This window comes from Delphinus delphis, chromosome 5 (assembly GCF_949987515.2).
Source record: "Delphinus delphis chromosome 5, mDelDel1.2, whole genome shotgun sequence".
In the NCBI taxonomy this organism is placed as follows: Eukaryota; Metazoa; Chordata; class Mammalia; order Artiodactyla; family Delphinidae; genus Delphinus; species Delphinus delphis.
In genome coordinates, this window is record NC_082687.1 from 84,419,536 (window position 1) to 84,430,323 (window position 10,788).

The 10,788-nt window shown below is 33.2% G+C and overlaps 1 pseudogene; it reads right to left on the reverse strand.

Annotated features, from left to right (window-relative positions):
- Window positions 1–507: 507 nt before the first annotated feature.
- Window positions 508–1,215, reverse strand: LOC132425494 (ras-related C3 botulinum toxin substrate 1 pseudogene; annotated as a pseudogene).
- Between the last annotated feature and the right edge of the window lie 9,573 nt (window positions 1,216–10,788).

A 10,788-nucleotide genomic window follows, 5' to 3' on the forward strand; every position in this document is an offset into this window, starting at 1 on the left:
GTTCAAAATCTCACAAAAGCTAATACACTAATTTGTTTTAAAAATCTCACTACGAAATCAAAAAGATTGATCCAAAGAGCTGAGCTGTTACACTCGTTCATTATGATGTACAGTACAGTGTTAGGTAGTGAACGTGGGCTGGTAAAACAGGATGCATTAAATGGCAACGTTTCAGGAAGGAGGCTGTACTGCTCTTCGCGTCTGAAACTCATTAGCGAGCGTCTGCATCTCCTGCCTCAGAAGCTAGTCTCTTCCAAACAAATGTCTTTGAACAGTTTAGTGCTTAGAGTTCTTAGCCCAACAATGCAACTTAGTTCACAAGGTATTTTGGCAACTCTTAATCTGAGCAAGAATAGGGGCTTTGAGAAATAAGGCTTTAAGGAAGCTCGTCATCTTAGGGCTAAACTTTAATAGGATGTGAAAGTTTGAACTCTTACACTTTAAACAAACAAAACCTAGAAATTACTGATTGGTTCAAAACGGTTTTATGGAAAAACTAATCTGTAACAAAAACTTGGCATTGAGTGCGAAGGCTCCACCGTTTGAGCAAAGCGTACAAAGGGTCCTGGGGGACAGGGACAGGCGGGAGGGGCCCGGACATTCACAACAGCAGGCATTTTCTCTTCCTCTTCTTGACGGGGGGCGGGCAGAGAACCGCCCGGATAGCTTCATCAAACACCATCTTAAGACCTCGCTGCGTGAGTGCCGAGCACTCCAGGTATTTGACGGCACAGATCTCCTTGGCCATGGCCAAGCCCTGCGGGTAGGTGATGGGTGTCAGCTTCTTCTCCTTCAGTTTCTCAATCGTGTCTTTATCATCCCTCAGATCAAGTTTCGTCCCCACCAGAATGATAGGAGTGTTGGGACAGTGGTGTCGCATTTCAGGGTACCACTTTGCATGAACATTTTCAAATGATGCAAGACTCACAAGAGAAAAGCAAATCAAGAATACATCCGTTTGCGGATAGGATAGGGGACGTAATCGGTCATAATCTTCTTGTCCAGCTGTATCCCACAAGCCCAGATTCACCGGTTTTCCATCCACCATAACATTGGCGGAATAGTTGTCAAAGACAGTGGGGATATACTCTCCAGGAAAGGCATTGGTCGTATAACTGATCAGGAGGCAAGTTTTACCTACAGCTCCGTCTCCCACCACCACACACTTGATGGCCTGCATCTGGGCTGCTCTCTGGGCCGCAGCGGCGGTGGCCGGGCACTGAGGCGAAGAGCGGAGAGCTCGGAGCGCGGCGGGTGGGCGGGCGCGCGGCTGCGGGTGGCGGGGCGAGGGGTGCCGGGGCCACTGTCCACGCCGCCTTGCCCTCCGCCGTTGTGAAGCCGGAGCCCAGCAGCAGCCACCACCCAAAGCTGGGGAAAACTCCAGAGTTAATTTTTGTAAAGAGTATAAAGTCTGTGTCTAGATTCTGTTTTTGTTCTTTTTTTCATATGTGCATGTCCAATTGTTACATTTATAGAAAAGACTATCTTTGCTCCATTGTATCACTTTTGGTTCTTTGTCAAAGATCAGTGGAATAAATTTATGTGGGTCTATTTCTGTGCTCTCTACTCTGTTCCACTGATCTATTTTTCTACTCTTTCACAAATACTATACTGTCTTGATTACTATAACTTTATAGTAAGTCTTGAAGTTGGGTAGTGTCAGTTCTCTAACTTTATTCTACTCCTCCAATACTGGATCTTTTGCTTCTTTATATAAGCTTTAGAACTGATTTGTTAATATTCATAAAATAATTTGCTAGGATTTTGATTGGGATTGTATTGAATCTATAGGTCAAGTTGGGAAGAACTTTTATCTTGTCAATATTTAGCCTTCTTCATGAAAAATTACATTCATCTCCTATATATATATATATATATATATATATATATATATATATATATACACATATATATATATATATATAGCTCATTTTTTGCTGGTCCCTCAGACTCTCTTGGTTGTTGAATATGTCAGGTGTTCTCTTACTTCAGGATCTTGGTCCTTGTTGTTCCATCTTCTTGGAGAGCTCTTTCTCACATATCCACATAGTCTTTGATCACAAGTCATCTTCTCAGTGGGGCCTTTGTTAATGTCCTGTAGTACTCAAGACAACCAATTTAAATATTTAAACAGAAAGGGATTTTAAAAAGAAATTTTACTGGAGTAGATTTGATTTACAATGTTGTGTTCGTTTCTGCTGTACAACCTAGTGAATCAGTTATACATATAAACATATCCATTCTTTTTTTCTTTTTTTTTAGATTCTTTTCCCACATAGGCCATTACAGAGTGTTGAGCAGAGTTCCCTGTGCTATACAGTAAGTTCTTATTAGTTATCTATTTTATATATAGTAGTGCATATATGTCAATCCCAATCTCCCAATTTATCCCTCCCACACACACACTCAGAAAAGGATTTAATACATGGAAGTAAGTTTAGAAAAAACAATTTGAGAGACTGAGGAAGTAGGCTGTAGTCTATGATTTTAGAAATGCCTCCTAGAATTCAGCTTCCACTACAACTCTTGATACACAGGAATGAAATTGATGACTAAATCTAGAACTTTGTAACCATAATTTTTCCTTAGAAAAGAGCAAAGACTCTGCAGAGAAATGGTCTTCACCTCATTTCTCCCTTATGAAGCTCACCCAGATGCACCAAATTGGTCCATTTTTTGTACCCAGAATTTTAGTTTCAAGGATGTTTGGGAAATGTAATTTTTAGCTTTCTAGATGCTATTGTACAGAGATACACAATAGGAGAAGAAAATTAATCATCCATGCTAATAGATGTATGCAGTACAGCACACTTTAAAAATTTTCATGTCCCACTAACACAAGCATCAATTATCTTTTTTCTCTATTATTTCTCCAAAGTACTTATTAAACTCTCATGTATTGTATATTATATTAATTGATTTTGCTTGTTTACTGATTTTTGCCCTTAGAATTTTTATCTGTTTGGTTTTTATCAGACATTCAAGACCTCAAAGGATGTCTGCCAAATAATACACAGGTTGTTCAGAGTATTACATGAGATAAACCTATGTGTATATATATAAAATAAATTCCTCACATAGATCATATCTCATAGTTATCAAAAAATATTTGTAAATTTTGTTTTTCCTTTTCCTGTGTTCAATATACTATAGAAGAATTCGTTACACATCTCCTTAGGCATTCACTCAATTGGTCCTCAGCTGGACAAGTTCTTCCTACCTTGCAATAAATCATTATGATTTTTCATTCATCAATCTTCACAAAAGATTCAATTTAACTCTTCCTCTGACTCTGTCTTCAAAAATTTATTATTACCACTTAAGTCTTTTGTTACACATTTCAATCTCTCCAGAAGATAGGGAGAATAGTATGCCAATACCTAAGGTGATACAGTCATGTTTGTAACAGATTCAAGCCAAAGATTTCAAGCCCAGTACCAATGTGCAAGATGTGGTATTGTATGAACTGTGGCTGAGTCCAAATTCATCTGGAAGGAGTGGGGTGCATTTATGTTAACAATATTTGAAAAGACTTGGGAAAGAAGAGTGGCAACCATCATTTTTACAAGCTCTGTATTATTTTCCAAAACATTATCACATATTTTTCATAAGCGAGGGCTCTGTAATTCCTTGAAGCTTGGGTAGTGGCTAGATTAGCCAGGTTTGTATAGACAAAAGGTAAATGCCCTAATCTATTTTAGGCCAAAAGTCTAGCAGGTTAAGACAGTTTCCATCTTGCCAAGAGCTGAAAAAATGGAAAGAAAATAGAATGTATGGAATAAGGGATAATTTAAGCGAATTAAAAATTTTTTGATTTCTAGTTCTTACTTAGAGGAGTCTGAGAGTCAAGACAGATATGACCTGGGAAATTATGGAGATTATACAGGTCAGTGAATCTGTCCTCTCTACATGTTTTCAAAATCTGTTTTTCAGTCAGGTGAGATGATTTCTAGGTCTTAGTTAAGCCAACGCAGACCTGTAACATAAGGCATATTTTTCAGTATCTAGATGTATATAATCTTGATCCATAATATATTGTACCTGCACAATCATCACTATTTTAACCTATTTATGTAATAAATAATTTCTTTTTTATGAATCAAAATATTTTAACTTTTAAATCCTTATGAAAAGAATGGTCCTGGCTTTATGTATTCACTTTGTTTTGATGCTCTCCATTCCCTTCAACAGTTTCTTCTAAAGTAATTTTAAAAGAAGATAGCTTTGTGATTTTGAGTAAAAATTATTCTGAGTATTTCTCTGTTTTCTTTATAATAGTTTAAAATATTTATGATCTACAGTCTCTGTCTCAAATGATTGGAAAGAACAACATCTACCAATTTTATTTTTTACTTTGGTTAAAAAGAATACATTTTAATGTTTCTTTTGACCTCAAAAATTGTACATGCATATACTAAATTTGATATAAATTAGTTTAAATAAGAGGATTTTTTCAAAAAAACGTATTCAGTAGTCTCACAAGCAACCTGGAAGAAATTCTGATTTATTCCTTTTTAGAGAAGGAAATTGCATATTGTCTTTGCTATAAGAAATAGACATCAGTAGTGAGATTCATGGAGTATTTGATATACACTCCTATTATGTCACAAAGGTCAAGAGCAATTCAACAGAAAAAGAAATTACCCAAATAAAAAAAAATGGACAAAGAAATTGAGTAGCCATTATTCCAAAGAAGACTTGTAAAATGCCATCAGATATAAAACAAGGTAATAAACATCACTAATAACTAGGGAAATGCATATCAAAACCACAATGAGATAGCACCTCATATCCATTAGGATGGCTTTTATTAAAAAAAAGATAACAAATGTTGGCAAAGGTGTGGAGATGAGAATCCTTGTGCACATTTGGTGGAAATATAGATTGGTACAGCCACTATGGAAAACAATATGGAGATTCCTCAAAAATTAAAAATAGAACTACCATATAATCCAACAATCACACATCTTGCTATATATCCAGAGGAAATGAAATCAAAATTTCGAAGAGATTACTGCACTTTCATGCTCATCGCAGCATTATTTACAATAGCTAAAATATGGAAGCAACCTAAATGTTCATCAACAGATGAGTGGATAAAGAAAACGTGGTATATGTACACAACAGTATATTATTCAGTGTTAAAAGAGAAGGAAACACTGTTATATGTGACAACATGGATGAAACTGGAGGACATTATGCTAAGTAAAATGAGAAAGAAAGAGAAGGACAAAAACTACTTGATACCACTTATATTACAAATCTAAAGTAGTCAAACTTATAAAAGTAAAGAGTAGAATGCTGGTTGCGAGAGGCTAGAAAGGAGGGGAAAATAGGGGGGTATATGTCAAAGGGTACAAAGTTTTGATTATCCAGAATGAATAAGTCTTAGAGATCTACTGTATAACATAGTGTCTACAATTAACAACACTCTATTGTTTACTTAAAAATTTGCTAAGAAGGTAGATTTTATATTACGTGTTTTTAAGTTAAAAATAAAAACTAAAATTTTTGTATAAATAAATAAGAGGGTGAGAGAAATCTTTTGGAGGGGATGGGTAGGTTCATGGCAGATATTGTGGTGATAGTTTCACAAGTGTATACTTCTTTCCAAACTCATCAAGCTGTGTACATCAATTATGTGGAATATTTTGCAGTTCAAAAAGAAAAAAGGAAGAGAACAAATAAAAACAGTATTGAGGCTTATGGAGCGTCTGATGTACATTCCTGTTAAATCTTGATATCAAGAGATTTTATATTTCTCACAAGTAAACTGATACTAGATCTCTAAGGTTATTAGCTTCTAATGTGAGTGAATAACAAATGTAGGGGAATACCTACATTTTAAATTCCTACATTTTTAACAATTCAATCCTTCATCACTAATTGAATATATTTGACAATGATAATTGACAACAATGATACTTCATAAAAGTGGTTGTTGGATAATCTTAATTTTTCTAGATATTATACTTCTCAGCCAAATATTTGGTCTCTAATTTTTAAAGAACTTATCCAAATTGCTCTTACCTCCCCCCACCAAACTGTGATATCTCCACATGCTGTTTATTTCCTCATTAATCTTAGCTGGGTGAGTCTAATTAGTGAGACTTAGTCTATGTGTTTGCAAAAGAACCTGGGAAATATATGTCTGTTTGTTGCTGTATTGTTATTTTAAGTCCTAGTTTGTAAAGGTAGGACTCATTATATAGGAAACTAACAAAATGTAACCAGATTGTTAAAAGATATGTTGGGATGTTAGTCAAATTCATGTCCACTACATGTTCTATACAGTAAAGGATAAGCAACAAAACTACTTGGATAACTCTTCAAAGATATCTATATATCCACCTATCTATCTATCTATCTATCTATCTATCTATCTATCTATCTATCTACCTATCTATATCTATGTTCAGTTATCATCACAGGGCTACTACATTAAAATCTCAGAAGCTATGTCTTAGTAGTATTTAGTGAAAGTAGGGAGAAAAATCCAATGTGCACTCTAGGGTAAGAGCAATGGTTCTCAAAATATAATACATATCAAGAACACCTAGGACACTGTTAAAGTTAATATTTCTGGATGCTATTCCCAGTGATGTTGATTCAGTAGGTATGAGGTTGGTTTCAATAATTTTCATTTTTTAAAAGGACTCAGAAGAAGTATTTTGATAGATCTAGACCAAACTGTGCTTGTGATATTCTGTTGAGCACAAATATAAAGTTCAATTGAAAAGTGATAAAGAATGGGATTAATGTATAATTTCAGGAAAAAAAAAATATTTGGACAATTTAATGGCAGCATGGAAAAAGTGTCAGTCAATTCAGGTATCATAAATAATATTTATTTCTTCAAATTTGTAAGTATATGAACTATACTTAGAATGAAAAAAGCCCATTACTTTTATCAAATTTATTTTCTTCTACCACACATAAAATATTCTATTTTTAAAAGTTTGAAATAATAGAAAAGTATATAATTTAAAAATATATTTCCTTTATCAAACCTTTCCCCTACACCAGTGTTGTCCCAATAATTATAACTATCTGTGATAAGTAGAGACAAAGGAGTAAAATCCATGACATTTTAAATATCTGCTAGCTATCTTTACAATATTTAATTGGATGTTGGCACTTACATTATTATATTAATCTTGAAAATTGATATACATTATTAATTTCCTTTTGAAAACTAGAAAAAAATTTATTGTGATTCAACTGAATCTCTTTCTCTCGATCTTCTTTATGTTTCTTGAAGTGATCTAGAAGTTTATTTCTCCACTCAACATTTTTTAAAATAATGTCTAAATTTTATAACACTTAAATTTTAATTTCAAGATTCAAAATTGTATTGAAATTAATTATTTGTCTATACATTTTTCTGTCTTTTTTTTCTAGCTATTTGTTTTCTTTAGCCCCAAACTTCCTACTTTTTCAGTGTCATCCTGGATGACCTAATCAGCATAGTAGGGCAAGAAATAAGTAGCAAATATATAGATTAAAAAGAAGAAATACAACTCTTATTACTTGTTCATGGTATGATTGCTATTTAGAAAATACCAACAACAAAGTTAAATGGCATTATTTAAACCAAGATCTAATTACAGTTGCAAGATAATTGTGAGAAAATTATAAATTTTGAAACTTTAACAGTCTTTTGTAAAGGTAGAGATATATAATATTCAAAGTTAGAAATATTTAATATAAAAAGAGATTCATTTGCCCCCAATTTAACTATTGAGTAAAATTTCAATGAAAAAAATCTAACATTTTTCATAATGGGAATTACAAGTTGGTGGTAAAATGTACTTTAAAAAGTGAGAACTCAAAATTAGCCAAGGCACAATTGAGAGAGAAAAATAAGAGTCTTTCCATTAATACAAAAAAACAAATTTATCAAAAAGTTTTAAACAAACGTCACTGACAAGCGTAGGTCAATATTCCAGAAATTGTTCAGAATTATTCAGAAGAGAGAACTTGGAAATAGTATTTCATTTATGGAAACTGATATTACACCACAGACAAAGCATTTATGATAATCTGTGTATGAGTGGGATAGTGTAGATAAGTGCTGATAATTAATTATCTATATGCAAACAAAAATAAAATTAAATCCCTAATTCACAAAATAAACAAAAAAGTCAATTTCAGATGGATAACAAAATTAATTGTGATAGTAAATCATTAGATGATCTAAGAAACTATAAGTTAATATATTTTTTTCCACCTTTGGGCAGATAAGAAATTCTTAAAGAATCTAAAAAAATTAAAAAACCTAAGGGAAATATTAGAATCAATTTCATTAAAATTAAACACTTTTATTTATGAAAAGAAACTAAAAGAAAATATTTTCAAAATACATCATAAAAAGAATCCTGATGCTCATAGTGGAAAAAGAATCACTATAAATCATGAAGAAAAATAGATATCTCAATAGAAAAATGTGACAAAGGCAGAAGCAGGAAATTCATAGAAGCAAGCTGGTCAGCAAGCAGATTTAAGTATGATCCACTCATTAGTCATTATGGAAATGCAAATTAAAAATATAATGAAATGACATTTTAAAAATGTCCAGATAAGAAAAAATGACTGTCAAATTTTGACAGGTAAATAAAACAGTGGAAATTCCTACACACTGCTGGATACAAGGTAAATTGGTATATCCATTTTGGAAAATAAACTCAGTATTACCTAATGAATCTGAATATGTGTATCATCTAGTGGTCAGTGATTTCACTTTTGAATATATACCCTAGGGAAACCCTTGCATATATGCTCCAGGGGAATGAGTAAGAACAAAAGCAGTGTTGTATAAGTTTGAATAATAAGTTCCATAATAAACCACAGATGGGAGAATAGATAAATCAATTATTCTATATTGGAACATTGGATTGTTATAAAGCAGTAAAAATGAACAAGTAGAAAGTAAGATGTGTGTCTTTTTTCAAACTACCAAGCAATTGTTGGACACCAGCTGTGTGTCTTACAGTTCCATTCACTTCTAACACTGTTTACCTGGAGATAGCATCAGATCCCGCAAGTGAAGGTCTTAGCCCCACAATACTGTCCGCACTTCAGACACCATGTCCAGGTTGTTACCTGTGCTTCTGACCAACTGGCTATAAATTGAAGGTTCCCACAACCCTTTCAAGGGCTCAATTTGCTAGAGCTGCTCACAGAACTCGAGGAGCTAGTTTACTTACTAAATTACAGTTTATTACAAAGGATATTAAAGGATAAGAATAAACAGCCAGATGAAGAAATACATAGTGAGAGGTCCTGACCACAGGATCTTCTGTCCCTGAGGAGTTTGGCATCAGCATGTGGATATATTCTTGTTGGCCCACCAAATTGGAAGCTCTCCCAACCCCCTCCTTTTGTTTTTTTTAATGGAGATTCCATTACAGAGACATGATAAATTACATCATTGGTCATTGGTGACTCATTCAACCTCCAGCCTCTGTCCTTCCCAGAGGTTGGGAGGTATGAACTAAAAGTTCCAATCCTTTAATCATAGTTGGTTCCCCTGGAAAATAGCCTCCCATCTTCAGGGGATTTCCAAAAGTCACCTCATTAATATAACAAAGGAACTTTTATTATGCTCTCATCACTTAGGAAGTTCTAAGTGTTTTTGGATCTCTACGCCAGGAACCAGGTAGAAGACAAAATCTATATTTCTCATTATAAACCACAATATCATACATACCCATAAACATAATGAATCTCACCAATGAAACTTTGAAAAAAAGAAAGTTTCAGAGAAATACATATAATACAACTCAATTTATATAAAATTATTTTTTTTTGCCATTAAGCCCTATATCTTTTGTGGTATATTTACATTCATGATAAAACTGTAAAGAAAAAAAAAAAAACAATGATGAGTACCTGTGGGGAGAGTTATGCATTGAGGATGTGTTCAAAGTGTTCCTCAAAGACACTAGTAATATTCTATTTCTTAATTGTAGAGCTTAGTGCATAGATCCTACTTTTATTGTTATTCTGAATGGTATATATCATATCACATATGACATATATATATAAATCTATTATATATATCTTTATGTATTTATAGAACATGTAAAGAATGTATATACATATGTGTGTATGTGTATGTATATGTATGTGTATATATGTATGTATATACATACAGGTATGTATATATTCATATATACATATACAAATGCATATACATACATAATGGGTATGATGTATACTATATTTAAATTTTTTAAATATAATAATGTATATTATATTTTAAAATATTAAGCCAAGAATAACAAAAGAAATGTATATCTCCACTTAATTTGGGATTGACTAATGACTAATGTTAATCTCATAGGGATTCTGGTAAATAGAGATAAAAATTATTTATCTTTTGAAGTCAGTGGGGTGGCCAAAATTCTGTCTTACTTGTATACTCTTTCCATTTCTGAGAGAGGATATGCACGGCAGAATGATAGACAGGTAAAGTGTGGGAAATGGAAACCTTGTTTTTCACGCAGAGACAGTGCAGTGTATTAGAGAGAACATGAATTTAAAATCAAGCTGACCTGGATTTCCATCCTCACTCACACTCTTGAACACATCATTTACTTTCTCCATATGTTTCTTCATTTTTAAAATAGTTATAACAATACACAGTATCACAGAGTTATTGTGAGGATTAATTATAATAACTACCAGTATGCTTCTTACATGGTGGAGTCTCAAAGAATGTTATTGTCATCTACCTTCTTCATAAATGTGTGAAAACAACAGTAAAAACAGAAGTAAAGAGTTATA